Source organism: Emys orbicularis, chromosome 3 (assembly GCF_028017835.1).
Source record: "Emys orbicularis isolate rEmyOrb1 chromosome 3, rEmyOrb1.hap1, whole genome shotgun sequence".
Classification (NCBI taxonomy): Eukaryota; Metazoa; Chordata; order Testudines; family Emydidae; genus Emys; species Emys orbicularis.
In genome coordinates, this window is record NC_088685.1 from 1,808,815 (window position 1) to 1,827,187 (window position 18,373).

General features: G+C 52.9%; 1 protein-coding gene across 1 annotated transcript in view; it reads right to left on the reverse strand.

Moving 5' to 3' along the window:
- Positions 1 to 18,156, reverse strand: part of MAPRE3 (microtubule associated protein RP/EB family member 3) — a 73,300-nt gene extending 55,144 nt beyond the window's left edge. Inside the window, exon 1 of the mRNA XM_065401345.1 lies at positions 18,106 to 18,156. The gene's annotated coding sequence lies outside the window, so the exon portion shown is untranslated. The remainder of the gene's footprint in view (positions 1 to 18,105) is intronic.
- Positions 18,157 to 18,373: the final 217 nt, after the last annotated feature.

Here is an 18,373-nt window from a genome sequence, read left to right on the forward strand (position 1 = left end):
ATAACAGAGTGCGCTGATTGGCTCACCAGGACTGAGAGCCACATAACCCAGATCACAGACGCACAGGTTGGAGCTTATTACCCAATACAATGTTCTAACCCCACGCAGAGGATGTTGTCACTCACCCGGTGCAGAAGACGCTGTGGCCTCATGCCCCTTGCTACACCCAAGGTGCGTGATGCTGTAATAAACCCACCCCTCTGGCGTGCTCAGACCTGCCTATTTTGAACACAAACAGTTAGTTGCAGGATGCAAAGAGAATCCAACTAATCACAGCCAGTCAGTCTGATCTGCTCAGCGGCTATTAGAACTTGTGCACAAGCAGGAGACAAGCACCTCACAAATTCATACGTTCCGCGGTTCCTCACATGCCCTCGACACATGATTTACTCAAGGGGTAGTCAAAATCCTGCCCCCAGCCCTCTGCTTGCTGCCCACTGAGACTACAGGTCCCAGAAAGCCATGCTCCGTCTCGAGCCAAGCAGCCTCCACCTGGCTCGAGACGGAGCACGGGATGCTGGGATTTGTAGTGGCAGCCGGCCACCCCTCCATATTAAAGGTGAGCGGCTTGACACAGAATGGAGCTGCTGAGAAGTGCAGACCCCGATGTCTGCCCCGCATGGCTCCTAGCTGCAGAGCGTGGGCAGCCCATCTACTCCAACTCAGCAGTCCACATTCACATGCCAGCACAGCACAGCTCCCTGCAGCTAACAGCCACCAAGTGATCTGCTGCCTTAATGCCTAGGCCCCCAGAGAGGGATGGAAGGATGGCACGGTTGATGACCAATGATCGCCAGACACTTCCGCCACAGACAACATAGTGCAGATTGCATAACACATGCAGAACCCTCCTCCGAGAGTCGTCCCCGCAGAGCCCTCTGCAAATACCAGAGCAGCTCAACCCCTCCCAAAGCAGAGCAGGAAACCCAGAACACCGGCCTCTGTCCTTGCACTGAAGTCTCATTAGCTGGGTGGGGCCTACCCTATTCCCAAACCTCACCCATAGCCGCCCAGAGAATGCCCTGTTTATTCCAGAGCCTGAGAAGCACCCATCCCACTCTGCCTTACTGCTCCTGCCCAGAGAGCTTACTGCTTAACTCAGACAGAAACCCCACCTAGGACACTCACACCAGAGCCCCGCTAGGTCCCTTGGGCAGCAGGCTCGCCCGGCAGGGAGACGCCACATTACTAGTAAAAACAGAAAGACGTATCATTTGTAGGATGATAGTCCCTAGGGCCCCAACCGAGATCAGGGCCCTATTTATTGTGCTAGGCGCTGTACGTAGTCACATTAATAAAACACACAGCGATCCATGGATGTAAGAGTGGAGGGTTATTACAACACGAGACAGAACCGTGACATCGTTACTGGAACAAAGCTCTCTTTGTAACAGTCTTGTGGCCTGCTATCCTTTGCTCAGTTTTACCTCCCTATGCTGACCAGTATGCTGGCTGTCGTCTGGATGGCTCTCTCCACCCCAGAGGTGGCTGCATTTCTGAGGACCTGTAGGAGTATAAATCTAAGTGCTCTGAAGTGCTTCAGGATAAAATAAAATATTCCTTTATCAGCCATGAGCTGCAGTTTTCTTTCATACACTGGGTGCCTAGTTTCAAATTCATCATTGCTATTCTGCACCAATGACCTGCTTGAAATTCGACAAAACAAACCCAGGCAGTGCCCATCCTAAGGAGTGTACAGTCAGGGCCCCAGCCCTGCGGAGGTCTTCCTCACTAGGGGATCGAGCATAGGATCAGTGTATAAGAAACAGTCACACAGAGGATGGGCTGGACCTGGGAAACCCAGAGGGGGTGGGGATAACTTGGAGGGGGTCTCTCTCTCTGGTTACAGGTGGTGACACCTGGAGATCAGTTTCTTAAGGACTACACAATCCACAGAGCTTCTTTCAGTAGTTTATAACTGTGTCAAACGTTTAACTTTCCAGATTACATTTTCCACCTTGGGTCTCAGTTGAGCACAATATTTTTTTTGAAAATCTAAAGAGAAACTTACGCCATTTCCAAGCAGGAAGAGACTGATATACATACACTCGCCATTACGTTAAAAACATTGCAACTTAAAAAACAACCCACCTGCAGCCCGTCAGCAGGCAGCGAGAGGAACCCGCAGTTTGCTACAGAGACGGTCATTGACCGGCTGCCCAAAGAGAGACTTTGGATTAGGTAGATTACAGAGGTTTACAACGCACTTTGCACGAGCAGTCACTGCTTTCTGTTATGGCAATGGGTTTTTCACTACCTTTCCCAGCATGCCACTGGCACTGTGTACAGGCGAGTATGAGATAGAGGACGCAGCGTTGTAGCCAGGTCAGTCCTAGGATATTAGACAGACGAGGTGGGGGAGGGAATATCTTTTATTGGACCAACATCTATTGATAAGACAGACAAGCTTTCGAGCTAACACAGAGCTCTTCCTCAGGTCTGGGAAAGGTGCTTCTCGTGACACTCTGACCTCATCCATCTTGTCTCCATGAAATCAAGTGGAATTTCTCATTCCTTGCACAATCCCTCAGTGTCCTTTTGGTAGCGTGCACATATGAGGCATTTCTCTGCACGTCCACAAGCGTTGAGGCTCAGTGCCGAGGCCAGAGGGACTCTGCAGAAAAAGGTGCCCGCTCCTGTGCTGAGAGGCTGTCTCGCATTGCACATGCACGGGGGGGGGAAGAGCGAAGGCTGCCCACATCTTCTCTAAAGATGTCCACGCAGTGTGCAGAGGCGGTCAAAAAAGCAAACAGGATGTTAGGAATCATTAAAAAGGGGATAGAGAATAAGACTGAGAATATATTATTGCCCTTATATAAATCCATGGTACGCCCACATCTCGAATACTGTGTACAGATGTGGTCTCCTCACCTCAAAAAAGATATTCTAGCACTAGAAAAGGTTCAGAAAAGAGCAACTAAAATGATTAAGGGTTTAGAGAGGGTCCCATATGAGGAAAGATTAAAGAGGCTAGGACTCTTCAGTTTGGAAAAGAGAAGACTAAGGGGGGACATGATAGAGGTATATAAAATCATGAGTGATGTTGAGAAAGTGGATAAGGAAAAGTTATTTACTTATTCCCATAATACAAGAACTAGGGGTCACCAAAAGAAATTAATAGGCAGCAGGTTTAAAACAAATAAAAGGAAGTTCTTCTTCACGCAGCGCACAGTCAACTTGTGGAACTCCTTACCTGAGGAGGTTGTGAAGGCTAGGACTATAACAATGTTTAAAAGGGGACTGGATAAATTCATGGTGGTTAAGTCCATAAATGGCTATTAGCCAGGATGGGTAAGAATGGTGTCCCTAGCCTCTGTTCGTCAGAGGATGGATGGCAGGAGAGAGATCACTTGATCATTGCCTGTTAGGTTCACTCCCTCTGGGGCACCTGGCATTGGCCACTGTCGGTAGACAGATACTGGGCTAGATGGACCTTTGGTCTGACCCAGTACGGCCTTTCTTATGTTCTTATGTTCATAAGAGCCAAGAAATGCCAAACTAAAGGTTGAATGTGCTTCTGGGCAAGCCTGCCTTCTCTAAGCCAAGGGGAGGGAGGGACACTGGCTCCCACCACACTGCAGGGGATGCCAAGGCAAACCACTGCTCTTCTGAGAGCAGCCCAACATCCACACAGAGCAGGGTCTTGGTTTAATGTTGCCTTCAAAATCTCACACACATAGAACACAAACTGTCTCATGAACCAGAATCTGCCACTTCAGGAACAACACAATGTTTCACGGAACTACAGGATCTGGGCCAGATCCGGCAGAGCCTCCCTGCGTGGGCAGAGCTGGTTAGACTTGTTACCCGCTGCTGCAGAAAACACTGCATGGGGCTGTACAAGCGTGTGCCTTCAACAAAAGCGCAGGGAGTGGGAGCCAGGAAAAACAAATCAGGACAATGAATCTGGATTCTGCCCAGCCCAGTGGAAGAGCTTCAAGGTAGGATGAATCTGGGGCTTAAATTGGTGACAAGCTTGTTCTGCAGATGTAAAAGGTACAACCGAAAAAGCCACTCAGTTATTTCTTGCCTGCCATCCAGCCAGCACTTAGGATGGTATCTGCATCCCTCACAAGACAAACCTATCCCGTAATTGCCCTGCCTAGCATTATTCCACATGGCTGGGATTTTTCCCTGTAACATGGAATGGGATAATCTTGCGTCAGTAAACTTAAAATACACTCCGCTTTAAGGAGACTGATCCATTTCTGGGAAAAGCACACAGACTGGCAAGCTGAAATGAAAGCTAGCCCAGCCCAGTGTCCTTCTCTGCCACCCATGGAACCAGACACAGATGGTTAACACACGTATGAGCACCAACATTCCCTATAAAAGCAATATTTCCCACTTACCTCTGTGGCTGAAACGGACAAATGTACTCAAACCCATCACATTCCCCCCTTTCCGCACGCTCCCCTTACCAGCGTCGGAGAAACAACCACAGGAAATAAGTGTCTCCCCTGACTCATAGCTTGTAAAAAGATCCAAAGTCAAAGGCAGTTTGACTGGGTGTAGACAGCAGGGTCACGTGCAACTGCAATATTTCAGAGAACATGCTATAAAACATTTTTCAATAGCACCCATTACTTGGCTTCAAGTTAATTCCCAGCCGCCAAGAGACAGCTTGAGGCCTGTATGTAGCACCTGCGGCTACTTCAGCACTAGGCGCGCTGCTAGCATTTAATGGAAGAAAACTCAACAGTCTGCTCCAATCCCAACTGAGAGCGTTTGTAAAACAAGCTGTGCGCGAGGATCAGAGACGGGCAGCCCTTCCCCGCCCCAAGGCTAAGCTGATGCTTGGACTGTTACTGAAAGCTTCCCCTTGAACAGTCACTGCAGGCTTTTTTTAAATGTTCAGGATGTTTTCAAAACTCCACTATTACACCTCTGGATGGCACGAGCCAGACCCTGCCCAGGTCAGGCAGACTGAGGGCTGTCAGTCACAACACTACCCAAGTCCCTCTGAGTAAGGCCAGATGCATTTACAAGCAATCCTGTGTCTCGCAAACCCTTTGGGCCCCAGGAGGGTCACAGAATTCCAGCACTAAGTTGTCCATGCCCATCTTGCTGCCTCCTCCCCGCCCAGGTGCACGGCTCCTGGTCCTAGTGAAAGTCAGCATTCCCTTGGTACAGAACCGCAGCTGCCTGGCCTGCATTCACAGCCCCATGCTCACTGCAGAGCCCTTCCCAAGTACCATGTCCAGTGAGAGCAAACAGCTGCCTAGGCCCGTCGGGCATGTCGCACCAGGCAGCTTCTTGCGAAATGAGCCCTCTGGAGCTGGGCTGGCTCTGAATTTGCCAAGATCCATCCTCCCCCGCACGCGCTGTTCTGACCACGTCTCCCCAGTCAGTCTACGTACTGGCTGTGACGTTATTGATATAATCTGGGACCATATAGAACATGGTTGCAACCAAAGTCCTGTAGTGGCACCAAATCTTGTACAGAAGGGGTCAAATGAGGTGTCTAAGACAAGGTTATGGTTTGCTGGTTATGATTATGCTGTCCAGATATGTGTATCAATTTTGTAGTTGAAGTTATGAATATTGGCTCTGTATTGTCGGTATTTCAAACTTATGCTATGCTTCTGGGAAACCTCCCAGACAAGTTGGTGTTAGGTCTGCCTAGCCTGCTTGATGGCCCATTAAGGACCATCAGCTATACAATTGACCCATGGAGAGAAGGCAGATACGCTTTGTAACTCAGCAAAGTAGGCAGGGACTTGCCCATGTGACTCCAGACTCCATTTTGCTGTAATTTTCCACAGTGAGAACAAAGAGGTGTTCTTACACCTGGAAAAGACTATATAAGGCTGATGCCTCATCTCCATCTTGTCTTCAATCCTGCTTCATACCTCTGGAGGAACTTTGCTACAAGCTGAAGCTTTGAACAAAGGACTGAGGACCCATCCCAGCGGGGGATGTATTCCAGAGACTTGATTTGAACCTGCAGTTTATTCTATCGCTGCTGCAAGCCTGAACCAAGAACTTTGCCATTCCTGTATGTACTTGTGACAAGTATCAGGGGGTAGCCGTGTTAGTCTGTATCTACAAAAACAACAAGGAGTCTGGTGGCACCTTAAAGACTAACAGATTTATTTGGGCATAAGCTTTCGTGAGTAAAAACCTCACTTCTTCGGATGCATAGAGTGAAAGAAATCGGTTAGTCTTTAAGGTGCCACCAGACTCCTTGTTGTTTTTGTATGTACTTGATTCCATTTAACCGATTCTAACTCTCATCTCTATCTTTTTCCTTTTATGAATAAACCTTTAGATTCTAAAGGATTGGCAACAGCGTGATTTGTGGGAAAGATCTGATTTGTATATTGACCTGGGTCTGGGGCTTGGTCCTTCGGGATCAGGAGAACCTCTCTCTTTTACTGGGGTATTGGTTTTCATAACCATTCATCCCCATAACGAGTGGCACTGGTGGTGATACTGGGAAACTGGAGTGTCTAAGGGAATTGTTTGTGTGACTTGTGGTTAGCCAGTGGGGTGAAGCCAAAGTCCTCTTTGTCTGGCTGGTTTGGTTTGCCTTAGAGGTGGAGAAACCCCAGCCTAGGGCTGTAACTGCCCTGTTGGAGCAATTTGTCCTGAATTGGCACTTTCAGTTGGGTCCCGCCAGAACCGCATTGTCACACTGGCGTCCCAGCTCACACCACATTTGGTTCAAGTTTCTCCTCACTTGCCGCGTTCTCCATAGGGCAGCTCTGCCTGCCTCTGCCATCCTCCTCCCGGTGCCTCTGCAGCACTTCTCTCCCGACTGCTCACTTTGTCTCCTCCAGAACTCCCACCTCCCCATGCAGCCCCATCCATTGGCACAGCAGTCACCCCAGCTCCCCCCTCACATCCTGCAAAATCAGTGTTTTTGCTAGAGCTTGGCTCTGTCTTCCATTAATGTCGTGCCCAGAACTGAGCACATGTCCCTGGCTGTGTGCTTGGTGCTGTACAAAATAGAGGGGGTGACAATCTCTGCCCCCAAGAGCTCACAGACAAAACAATCGAGACCAGAGGCTGGGGCCAGGGGATGGGCCTGGGTTGGAGGACGAGTGTGACAACAGCTCTTACTGAGGGCACAACCCACAGAAGAAGCAACTTTCACAAGGGTGTTTGGCTCACATCCTCTCCGAGCTCAGGAATAAGGTGTGAAGGCAGGAGTGGGAGGAAGACACACAGAGCAGTGAGGGAGGCAGGGGCGAGACTCTGGCTCCTGCCACAGTCCCAGAGTAGATGATTCTGGGAAACGGATCACCAACAAAACCATTAGGGGGTGACATTTAAATGGCTTCAGGGCCATCACCTCACCTACGTGAATGGGCAAATCCCCACCTCCACAAAGGTACCTGAAAAGGAAAACACAGGGGAGTGTTCGCAAGGGACGAATGTGACCTGAAAGTCCAGTCCCCTCTTTCCCTCAAAAATATCTTCTTTGGCTTTCTAAAAAGGTGTAGCTCTCAGAACCTACCCACATGCCCAGAGCCTGAAATCCAACAGCGGAAAGGCGAAGAGATTTAGTCAGACTGTTTTCTTGTTTGTTTTTGTTAACACCTATTTAACTCAAACTCCTGCCAAATGCTTGGGAGAGAAGAGCATTTTGTTAAAGATTCAATACACCCACTCCTCTGACTGCGGGCTCAGACAGATGACAAGACTTGGTATTTCTAGCTCAAAGCCAAGCACAATTAAATGTTCAGACCTGCAGGGACTTGCTGGGTCAGTAAAGTATCAAGCACCAGCTCACTCATGCCAACATGAGATGGGGGAAGGAAGAACCGAGACCTGAGACACAGGCAGGAGGAGCACTGTGCAAAGCCTGCCAGGCGCGATGCTATTTTTACACCGTCACTTCTCTGTCCACAACCGCCTCGAAGGAAATCAGCACTCTAGACACAAAGGAAATTAAGGAACACCAGGAAAAGCAAAGGTCGAAGCATGTGAAGAGCAGAGGGAATTTGCAAAGGTCACTTTCCCTTTTCAGAGCAGAGATGGATTTTCCCAGACACGCTGCCAAGGCCATCAGGGAAAGATGTCCAAAGGTCTCTTCTCACTCCCAGCACTCTATTCTGAAACTGTCCACAGAAGCCTCCCCGCTTCCTCACCAGAAATGCTTGCAAGGCAAAGCTGGAATTTAGCTTCCCTGGCATTTTAATGGTTGAACTGCTGAATGTTGTTTAATTAATGACCAATCGTTAAACGATGCTTGGATATGTTTTTATTCAGAGAATCACTGCACAGTCCTGATCTCTTTCCACAAGAGTCTCTGGAGGTTATTAGCTCAACTCCTAAAGAAGATCCCCAATTAGACACAGAAGACAAAACAACTGCAAATACCTCATGTATAATAAAAGCAAATGTCACAAACCTTACGCATGCAGTTTTAAACAAACAGAGTCTAGCCAAAAAAAAAAGGCAGGAGAAGAATGAAATCAGTCACAACGTTGGACTTGTTTATTCAGTGTTAAAGGCAAAACAGCCAGGACTGCTGCCAAAACCTCATTATCAACTTTTCATCCTGGTTGTTACTTGCTCTGAATTATTTTCCACCAGAAGCCGGGCAATCAGTGTGTGGATAACCTGTGGCAATTAACCAAGGGAAAAAACTGAAGAATCTGCCAACATTTCTCCCCGAACATAACTAAGCAGTACAGATTACAGCCGAGCGAGATCATGCTTCCGGAGATTTGCTTATGCATGTATGAGTGGGAATCAGGTTCATATTTCAGCCCTGGCCCTGCTTGCTGTAGCACGCCAACAAACTCACTGCAATAAGTTGTGATCTCAGTGACTTTGCATGTTTCTCATGACTTGTCATAGAGGTGAACAAACAAACAGTAGCTGGGCTGGCCCCATCCAACTCCAGAGTAACCGTGCAGTAACACCTGCTGGGAGGAATCATTAACTACAAAGGCTTATAGCAGGTCTTCTATTCTATGACAGGAGTGGGCACGCTTTTTGGACGGAGGGGACTAGAAACTGCATGGCAGGCCATGAATGCTCACAAAATTGGGGTGGAGGTGCAGCAGGGGGTGAGGGCTCGGGGGGGGGCTGGGGATGAGGAGTTTGGGGTGTAGGAGGGTGCTCTGGGCTGGGACCGAGGGGTTCGGAGGGCGGGAAGGGGATTGGGGCAGGGGTGCGGGAAGGGGTGCAGGTTCCAGCTGGGGGTGCAGGCTCTGGGGTGAGGCTAGGGATGAGAGGTTTGGAGTGCAGGCGGGTGCTCCGGGCTGGGATCAAGGGGTTTGGAGACCGGGAGGGGGATCAGGGTTGGGGCATGGGGGAGAGGCTGGCTCCAAGTGGCGCTTACCTCAAGCGGCTCCTGGAAGCAGTGCCATGCCCCTTCTCCAGCTCCTACATGTGGAGCGGCCTGCTTCCAGGAGCCACGTGGTGCAGCCCCCGACCTGGCGCCCCGGCTGGAACGGTGCCGAACCATGTGGTGCAGCCCCTGACCCGGCGCCCCGGCTGGAGCGCCAGAACGGGGCAAGCCCCAAACCCCGCTCCTCAGCGGGAGCTCACGGGCCGGCTTAAAACGGCTCACAGGCCGGATCCGGCCCGCGGGCCATAGTTTGTCCACCCCGTTCTAGGACCATCTCTATGATGCTTGTTAAAGTGACAAGTAAACAAAGACTGGAAAGTCAGATGAATTAGCCTGGACAGTTCGTGTGGCCAGAAGTCAGACCAGGGTGGAACAGTGACTAGAAAACCAGGAGGAATTGTTTTGATGCCCACATGCTTAATCCCCATTGGCAAGACCCCTGCTCACCTGCCAGAGCTGAGAATTCCTTTATCTTATCCCAGGGCTTTTCCAGATCTCTCCATTTCCTTCCAATGGGTCCTCTCTCCTGCCTGCCAGCGTGCTGGTAAGGTGCCTAGCTCCAAGGTATCCCAGCACCTCCAGGCTACCCCTGAGATGAGACAGCACTAGCACAAATATAGAGAAGTTCATCCCCACCTACCTCCGCTGGCCCCCATTCACACCTGCCTTCCTTGGTTTTAAACCCTTGAGAGCTTGTTTCTCTCTGCTCTTCTACCAGCTGTCTCCTCCAGCTCTTCACACAACCCAGCTGCTGTTGGTGCAAGAGGCTTCTCCTCGGAAGCCTTGAATTGCCTCACTTGCTCTCTCCCACCACAGATTTTCTTGCTCGCTTCAACCCTCAGCTGAAAACCCCTCTCTTTTCTCCCCTCCCTCCCACATAACGCCAGTGTTTGTGTGAAGATGCTGTACATAACAACAACAGAGTGCTCTGTGCCAGCGGGACATATCAACACATGACATCAGACTTCCCTCCTGGGCAACAGGCTCTTGTATGGAGGGTTTTCTTTATAGATCTGTCTGAGATCAGCCTTCCCTACCTGAATATATCCTAGGGGCACAGGAACTGCCAGAGTGGAGCAGCCTCGAGGCCCGTCTTTGACAGTGGCCAGCACCAGATGCTACAGAGGAAGGTGTAAGAACCCTGTAGTAAGATGTGGGATAAGCTGCCCCCACATTAGGTCTCCCCCAGGAACACAGGAGTTGCCCGACAGAAATTCCCGATTTCCCTTCTCCAGACCATTCATCGTATTATTAGTGTTGTTATCATAGCATCGCTGCGGTTTTGTACGGCAATAGCGCCTAGGGGCCCTACTCTAGGGTGACCAGATGTCCCAATTTTATAGGGACAGTCCCAATTTTTGGGTCTTTTTCTTATATGGGCTCCTATTACTCCCCACCCCCTGTCCCGATCTTTCACATTTGCTGACTGGTCACCCTACCCTACTCGCAGAGCGGAACCCCTTCGCGCCAGGCGCTGGACAAATACAGAGCACAAAGATGGGCCCTGCCCCAAGGAGCTAACACTCTAGTACCAGACAAGAGACACCAGAGGGAGACAGACAGACAGATGGGGGAGCACAAGGAAACCGTGAGACAATATTGGTCAGCACAATACTTTTATCACATCCCCCCTCATTCGTCTCCTTTCCAAGGTAACCATCCCCGAGGTTTTTTTCAAGCCTTTCATCATTCTTATCACTCTTCCCTGAGCCCTGTCCAGTGTGCAGGACCCTGTGTGAGATGGGCTGTTCTGCACACACCACAAAACTGCATTAATACAGCCTTTATATCACCCTCCACCCTGTTCCTTACGCCGCCTGACACCCCGCGTGCTCTTCTGCACATAGCCACAATTTAAGCAAAGGTTTTCAGGGACGCCCAGGTCCCTTTCCGGAGCTGATTGTTAATTTAAAACCCTGTAATGTATGAGCAGCTTCAGTTTCTCTCTGCTATGCATTTATTTGCATTAATCTTCATTGAAGTGCATTTGCCATCATGGTGCCCATTCACCTAGAATCATAGAAGATTAGGGTTGGAGGAGACCTCAGGAGGCATCTAGTCCAACCCCCTGCTCAAAGCAGGACCAACCCCAACTAAATCATCCCAGCCAGGGCTTTGTCAAGCCGGGCCTTAAAAACCTCTAAGGAAGGAGATTCCACCACCTCCCTAGGTAACCCATTCCAGTGCTTCACCACCCTCCTAGTGAAAAAGTGTTTCCTAATATCCAACCTAGACCTCCCCCACTGCAACTTGAGACCATTGCTCCTTGTTCTGTCATCTGCTACCACTGAGAACAGTCTAGATCCATCCTCTTTGGAACCCCCCTTCAGATAGTTGAAGGCTGCTATCAAATCCCCCCTCACTCTTCTCTTCTGCAGATTAAATAAGCCCAGTTCCCTCAGCCTCTCCTCATAAATCATGTGCCCCAGCCCCCTAATCATTTTCACTGCCCTCCGCTGGACTCTCTCCAATTTGTCCACATCCTTTCTGTAGTGGGGGGCCCAAAACTGGACGCAATACTCCAGATGTGGCGTCACCAGTGCCGAATAGAGGGGAATAATCACTTCCCTTGATCTGCTGGCAATGCTCCTATTAATACATCCCAGTATGCCATTAGCCTTCTTGGCAACAAGGGCACACTGTTGACTCATATCCAGCTTCTCATCCACTGTAATCCCCAGGTCCTTTTCTGAAGAACTGCCACTTAGCCAGTCGGTCCCCAGCCTGTAGCAGTGCATGGGATTCTTCCGTCCAAAGTGCAGGACTCTGCACTTGTCCTTGTTGAACCTCAGATTTCTTTTGGCCCAATCCTCCAATTTGTCTATCCCTACCCTCCAGCGTATCTACCTCTCCCCCCAGCTTAGTGTCATCTGCGAACTTGCTGAGAGTGCAATCCATCCCATCGTCCAGATCATTAATGAAGATGTGGAACAAAACCGGCCCCAGGACCGATCCCTGGGGCACTCCGCTTGATACCGGCTGCCAACTAGACATCGAGTCGTTGATGTCTGGTTGTCAGCCTGGTTAGATCTCACTGGAGTTACTCACAGTCCTCTGGTCTTGAGTAAACTAAGTACCATTTAGTATCTATTAGAGAGTCCAGGCAGAAAACTGATGACTCTGGATGACACCCCACAGGGTTCATTTAGTGACTATGTTCTTGGACTCGCCTACTCAGACATAATTACCCTACACAATATCCTCTGAAATATTAATGTCGAGTGCGTTCTGATCCTCTTACCTTCCACTGGTTCTGAAGCAGACTAACACAGCCTTGCAGGGCAGTCAGAAAAAGGGACAGCAAAGTCTGCTTACTGGCCCTGGCACGGAGGGTAACGGGAAAGAAACAATCCCACTCACGCAGGCGGAGAGATCGCTGCAAAGTGGAGTAATTCCGCCACACTTTCAGAGTACGGTCGGTACCTCCGTCTTTACTGGCCAGATTTACAAGAAGTCTAAAGCTGGTGAGAAATCTCTTGGAAGCAAGACTCCCCCCACCCCACCCCACACATTGGCTTTGAATCATAGGATCTCACATTCCCATCAGATATTTTGTCGTTTTTCATGGGCTTCAGACAGAACGGCGCTCCCATTTGAATACATAAGAACGGCCAGACTGGGTCAGACCAAAGGTCCATCTAGCCTATTATCCTGTCTTCTGACAGTGGCCAATGCCATGTGCCCCAGAAGGAATGAGCAGAACAGGGAATCATCAAGTGATCCATCCCCTGTCGCCCATTCCCAGCTCCTGGCAAACAGAGGCTAGGGACACCATCCCTGCCCAGCCTGGTGAATAGCCATTGATGGACCTATCCTCCATGAACTTATCTAGTTCTTTTTTGAACCCTGTTAGTGTCTTTGGCTTTCACAACATCCTCTGGCAAAGAGTTCCAGAGGCTGACTGCATGTTGTGTGAAGAAATACTTCCTGTGGTTTGTTTTAAACCTGCTGCCTATTAATGTCATTTGGTGACCCCCCTAGTTCTTGTGTTATGAGGAGTAAATAACACTTCCTTATTTACTGTCTCCACACAAGTCAATATGTAAAGTTCCTTGCTGCCAGACCTGCGAGGGAGAACTGAAACCAAGCCAGTGCCCCACTGAACCTTCCTCTGGGCTTGGGCCAGCAGAACTCCCTGAGGAAGGAGAGGGGCAGCTATTCATGTGGTTTCTCAGTACTCCTTGCGGGCAGGGGAGCTGCTGGGTGCTCAGCATTCTGGGGGCCAAGCCCCTGACTGAGGTGCCCAAGCAGGCCATTAGGCTCCTATGTTTTAAGATGGGGGAGCACAAGGAAATGGTGAGACAACATTGGCTATGTATCAGAGGGGTAGCCGTGTTAGTCTTGGCTATGATTTTTTCCTGTCATGGTGAGAAAATATCCAATAGAGAGGAGGCCACAAGCCGCCACTTCAACTAGTACCCGTCAGCCCTAATCCCCCACTGGGATGGGATCAATGCATAACTACTTGAACTAAAATCTTCATGGACAGTAATCCAAATGGCTCTTTCTCCCCTAAGAGATGGAACAGCTCCAAGCAAATACACACTCGGCAGCACAGCAGGTAAACAGGCAGGCAGAGATTTGCAATCATCCCACCTTCTTCTGCAGTAAAAACAGCAGCCAGATTGAAAGAGAGCAGCCATGAGCTAAGTCGCCGAGAGTCACAGCCTCACCTTCCATTTATTGCACCAAAACTGGACTGGGGGCTGTTCAGAAGGCTCCTGTCCTAACAGTGCCCACCACCACCAGATACAGAAACAGAGCTTAAGATGGTTAAAGAAAACTTTGTTTGATGGCATCCTGCCTGGCAAGGAACCACTTAACAGCTGTGATTGTGAAATCTCTACTTCTATTGTTTTGCCTTTATGGTCCCTACTTCTCGAGTGTTTATCTGTAGGGTCTCTGTCTGGTTCTTTGATCGGTTCTGCCTGTTGCATAACTAATTCTGTAAGGTGTAAATCAGCTAAGGTGGTGGGGTCTGATTGGGTAAAGAACTGTTTCATAATGGGCTAGGATGGGTGAAAAATACTGTTTGGCAGGACTTTAGTTTACTATGATTGGTGAAGGTACAGCTAAGCAGGACTCAGGTTTCACTATATAAACTGGGGTCCAAAAGGAAGTTCTTTGGGAACAACTCCAGGACACAGCCCCAAGATCAGAGCTGCCAGACCTCAACACCCTGCCAACCTCACTGTGCAGAAGCTGGAGCCCTCGGACGACCGGATCCTGACTGGCCAGCAGGAAAAGTTCATCTGGCTTATGGGGAGTGGTGAGCATTGTATGCGTAGCGTGCGCATTCTGTTTTGGTAACTGATAATTAATAGAGGTTAAGGATATTACTGCGTAAGGCTCTTTCACTGGTAAAAGGCCCAGCAAACCCACAGAAGATCACGCCCTGAGCCCTAGGAACTGGGGAAGGGTGGAGGTGAGCACTTCACACCAGGGTGCTGCGCTGACTTCCCCTCATCCAATTCCAGACCTGTTTACCTCGGTGACCACACTTCCACGGGCACACTGTTGCAGGGTGAGGATGTCACAGCACAGGGCTGTGGAATTCCCCACCCCCAGGGACCAGGAGGAGCCAGCACCTGACCATTTTAAGGCCTAGCACAAGACTCTTCTCTAAGCAGGCAACTGCGCAGTTAACAGAGGGGCCAAGCAAAGCTTCTCCAAGACTGATCCCAGTGAGACAGAACCCTGATAATGGGGACAAGAGTTTAGTTCCTTTCCTAGGTGATCCTTCATTTTGCATGCGGTGATCAGGTGCTTCAGTGACGGCAACATTAGAAATGCAGAGACCTGAGCTTTACTGATGCCTCTCTCCTCTATCCCTGCTGATCCCCACCACCATGACCCTGTTATATCGGTACGCTCCTCTGGGACCTGGCGTCTTTGTCTACAGCCCCATAAGCACAACCACTGCACCAAATACACTGTAACATCTGCAGTAGCCCAGCCGGTTTACGTTAGGAACTGCTCTTTACTCTTTCAGCCATATCTCAGAAAAGCCTCTGACCCAAGAGTGGATTTTCATTGCATACATTCATATTCTATGGCCATTGTTCACCGATGGCAAATGTAAGGGGCCACAACTACCACTTCCCATCACAGCGCTAAGCTGCCCCCTACTTTGTGCATTTCTCCCCCAAGCACCACTGCTTCTCCAAAGGCAGGAGCACAAAGAGATGCCTTCTGCTGCTTGTCCAGCTTTCTCTTCTCCGCGCTCACCAAGTCATTCCTCAGGATTCCCGATACACTTCCACCACCTTCTGCTTCACCAACCACCACAGAGCTACAGGGCTGAATTCAGAGCTCCATGTGCCTCTGCTGGGGCAGACCGAGTGGTCCATCGCCACCTTCATCTTTAGCTGGTGGCCATAAAGACTACAGATCCCAGTATGCATTGCCCCACACCCATACGAGCTCTCAGAACAGAACATCCCAAGCATGCTGGGACATGTAGTCTTAGTTGTCTGCTCCTCCATATTAAAGGTGAGGGTATCTGCAAGTTCCACGCAGCCCTAGGGCTCTTGGCGAGTTGCAGACGTAGCCCTTGGTAGGAGAAGGGTCAGGGATCCCTGGTGTATGGGAAATGTGCATACAAAGCAATTTATATTAGGTAAAATATCACAGAAACGAAGAGGCTGGCATCTGCTGGCTTTTCAGCTCTCTAGCTCCTGGCAGCAGCAGGCCCTTCGCACGGGGAGTGAGTGTCTAGACGATCACTCTCTCGGAGGAGGTTTTCCCACTCATCCATACAGCACAGAATATGTTTACAATCAGTCTTGGAGTCCAAGGCTCTAATCTCAAAAGCATTAAAGTGATCAGAGACTTTTCCGGCTCTGTCGCTGAGCACGTACACATCGGACAGCTGGCCAGAGGCAGAGCCCAGTGGATCACGCCTACGTTTATGTCAGGAACAAGAAGGATTTAATCCACCCCCAGCGGACGGACAGCTACCAAAAAAGCGACAGCTACACTGAACCTTCAGTTCTGTCACAAAACTAAAAATCCCACGGTGGGATGGGCTGGAACAGGTGCGCTCGGGACACAGTGTGGAGGGGCTCAGACCGCTCCCTGTCAGCTGGGTACCAGCAAGAGCCTTTACCCAGCAGAGCAGGGAAATACCCTGGGTGTGAGGAGCCACTCGGGGCAATTCCCACCACACGCAGCCTGCAAAGAGATGCATGGTCCTGCACCCCGCCATCAGCACCAGCCACCCCACACCCACCCAGCCTGTCACCCCACGTCTCCTGGGGCAGCGGGGCCTGCCCAGCCCCCAGCGCTGTTACCCCACATCTCCTCCGACAGCGGGGCCCTGCCCCGGCCCCCAGCCCGTCACCCCGCATCTCCTCCGGCAGCGGGGCCCTGCCCCAGCCCCCAGCCCGTCACCCCGCATCTCCTCCGGCAGCGGGGCCCTGCCCCGGCCCCCAGCCCGTCACCCCGCATCTCCTCCGGCAGCGGGGCCCTGCCCCAGCCCCCAGCCCGTCACCCCGCGTCTCCTCCGACAGCGGGGCCCTGCCCCAGCCCCCAGGCTGTCACCCCACGTCTCCTCCGACAGCGGGGCACTGCCCCGGCCCCCAGCCCGTCACCCCACATCTCCTCCGACAGCGGGGCCCTGCCCCAGCCCCCAGGCTGTCACCCCACGTCTCCTCCGACAGCGGGGCCCTGCCCCGGCCCCCAGCCCGTCACCCCGCATCTCCTCCGGCAGCGGGGCCCTGCCCCAGCCCCCAGCCCGTCACCCCGCATCTCCTCCGGCAGCGGGGCCCTGCCCCAGCCCCCAGCCCGTCACCCCGCATCTCCTCCGGCAGCGGGGCCCTGCCCCAGCACCCAGCCTGTCACCCCGCATCTCCTCCGGCAGCGGGGCCCTGCCCCAGCCCCCAGCCTGTCACCCCACGTCTCCTGGGGCAGCGGGGCCTGCCCAGCCCCCAGCGCTGTTACCCCACATCTCCTCCGGCAGCAGGGCCCTGCCCCGGCCCCCAGCCCGTTACCCCGCATCTCCTCCGGCAGCGGGGCCCTGCCCCAGCCCCCAGGCTGTCACCCCACGTCTCCTCCGGCAGCGGGGCCCTGCCCCAGCCCCCAGCCCGTCACCCCGCATCTCCTCCGGCAGCGGGGCCCTGCCCCAGCCCCCAGCCTGTCACCCCGCATCTCCTCCGGCAGCGGGGCCCTGCCCCAGCCCCCAGCCTGTCACCCCACGTCTCCTCCGGCAGCGGGGCCCTGCCCCAGCCCGTCACCCCGCGTCTCCTCCGGCAGCGGGGCCCTGCCCCAGCCCCCAGCCCGTCACCCCGCGTCTCCTCCGGCAGCGGGGCCCTGCCCCAGCCCCCAGCCCGTCACCCCACGTCTCCTCCGACAGCGGGGCCCTGCCCCGGCCCCCAGGCTGTCACCCCGCGTCTCCTCCGGCAGCGGGGCCCTGCCCCAGCCCCCAGCCCGTCACCCCACATCTCCTCCGGCAGCGGGGCCCTGCCCCAGCCCGTCACCCCGCATCTCCTCCGGCAGCGGGGCCCTGCCCCAGCCCCCAGCCCGTCACCCCGCGTCTCCTGGGGCAGCGGGGCCCTGCCCCAGCCCCCAGCCCCGTCACCCCGCATCTCCTCCGGCAGCGGGGCCCTGCCCCGGCCCCCAGCCCGTCACCCCGCATCTCCCCGGAACGCCGGTCACCCCCCGCCCCCGCAGCCCCCAGCCCGTGTCCCGCCCCCAGGGCCCCGCGGGCTCGGGGAAGCCGCGGCTGGCGAGGGGCCGGGGCCGGGGCCGTATTGGGGGCTGTGCCCGGGGCAGGGGGCCGGGCCCGGCCCCGCACTCACCGCGCTCGGGCCGCCGGGTCGCTCCGGCCGCTGCTCTCCTGCGTCTGCACCGGGCTCTGCGGGAGGGGCCGCACCGCGCATGCGCCGCTGCCCCCCCCCCGGGGACCGGGCCTGCCTGCCCCCCCCATCCCGGAGCCATGGCAACCGCCGCCGCAGCGGCCGGGACCCCACACAGCCCCCCTCCCCACAGCCCCGCACCCCCTCCCTCCGCACCCCCTCCTCCCCACAGCCCCCACCCTACCCCATCCCCCACAGCCCCTGCCCCCCA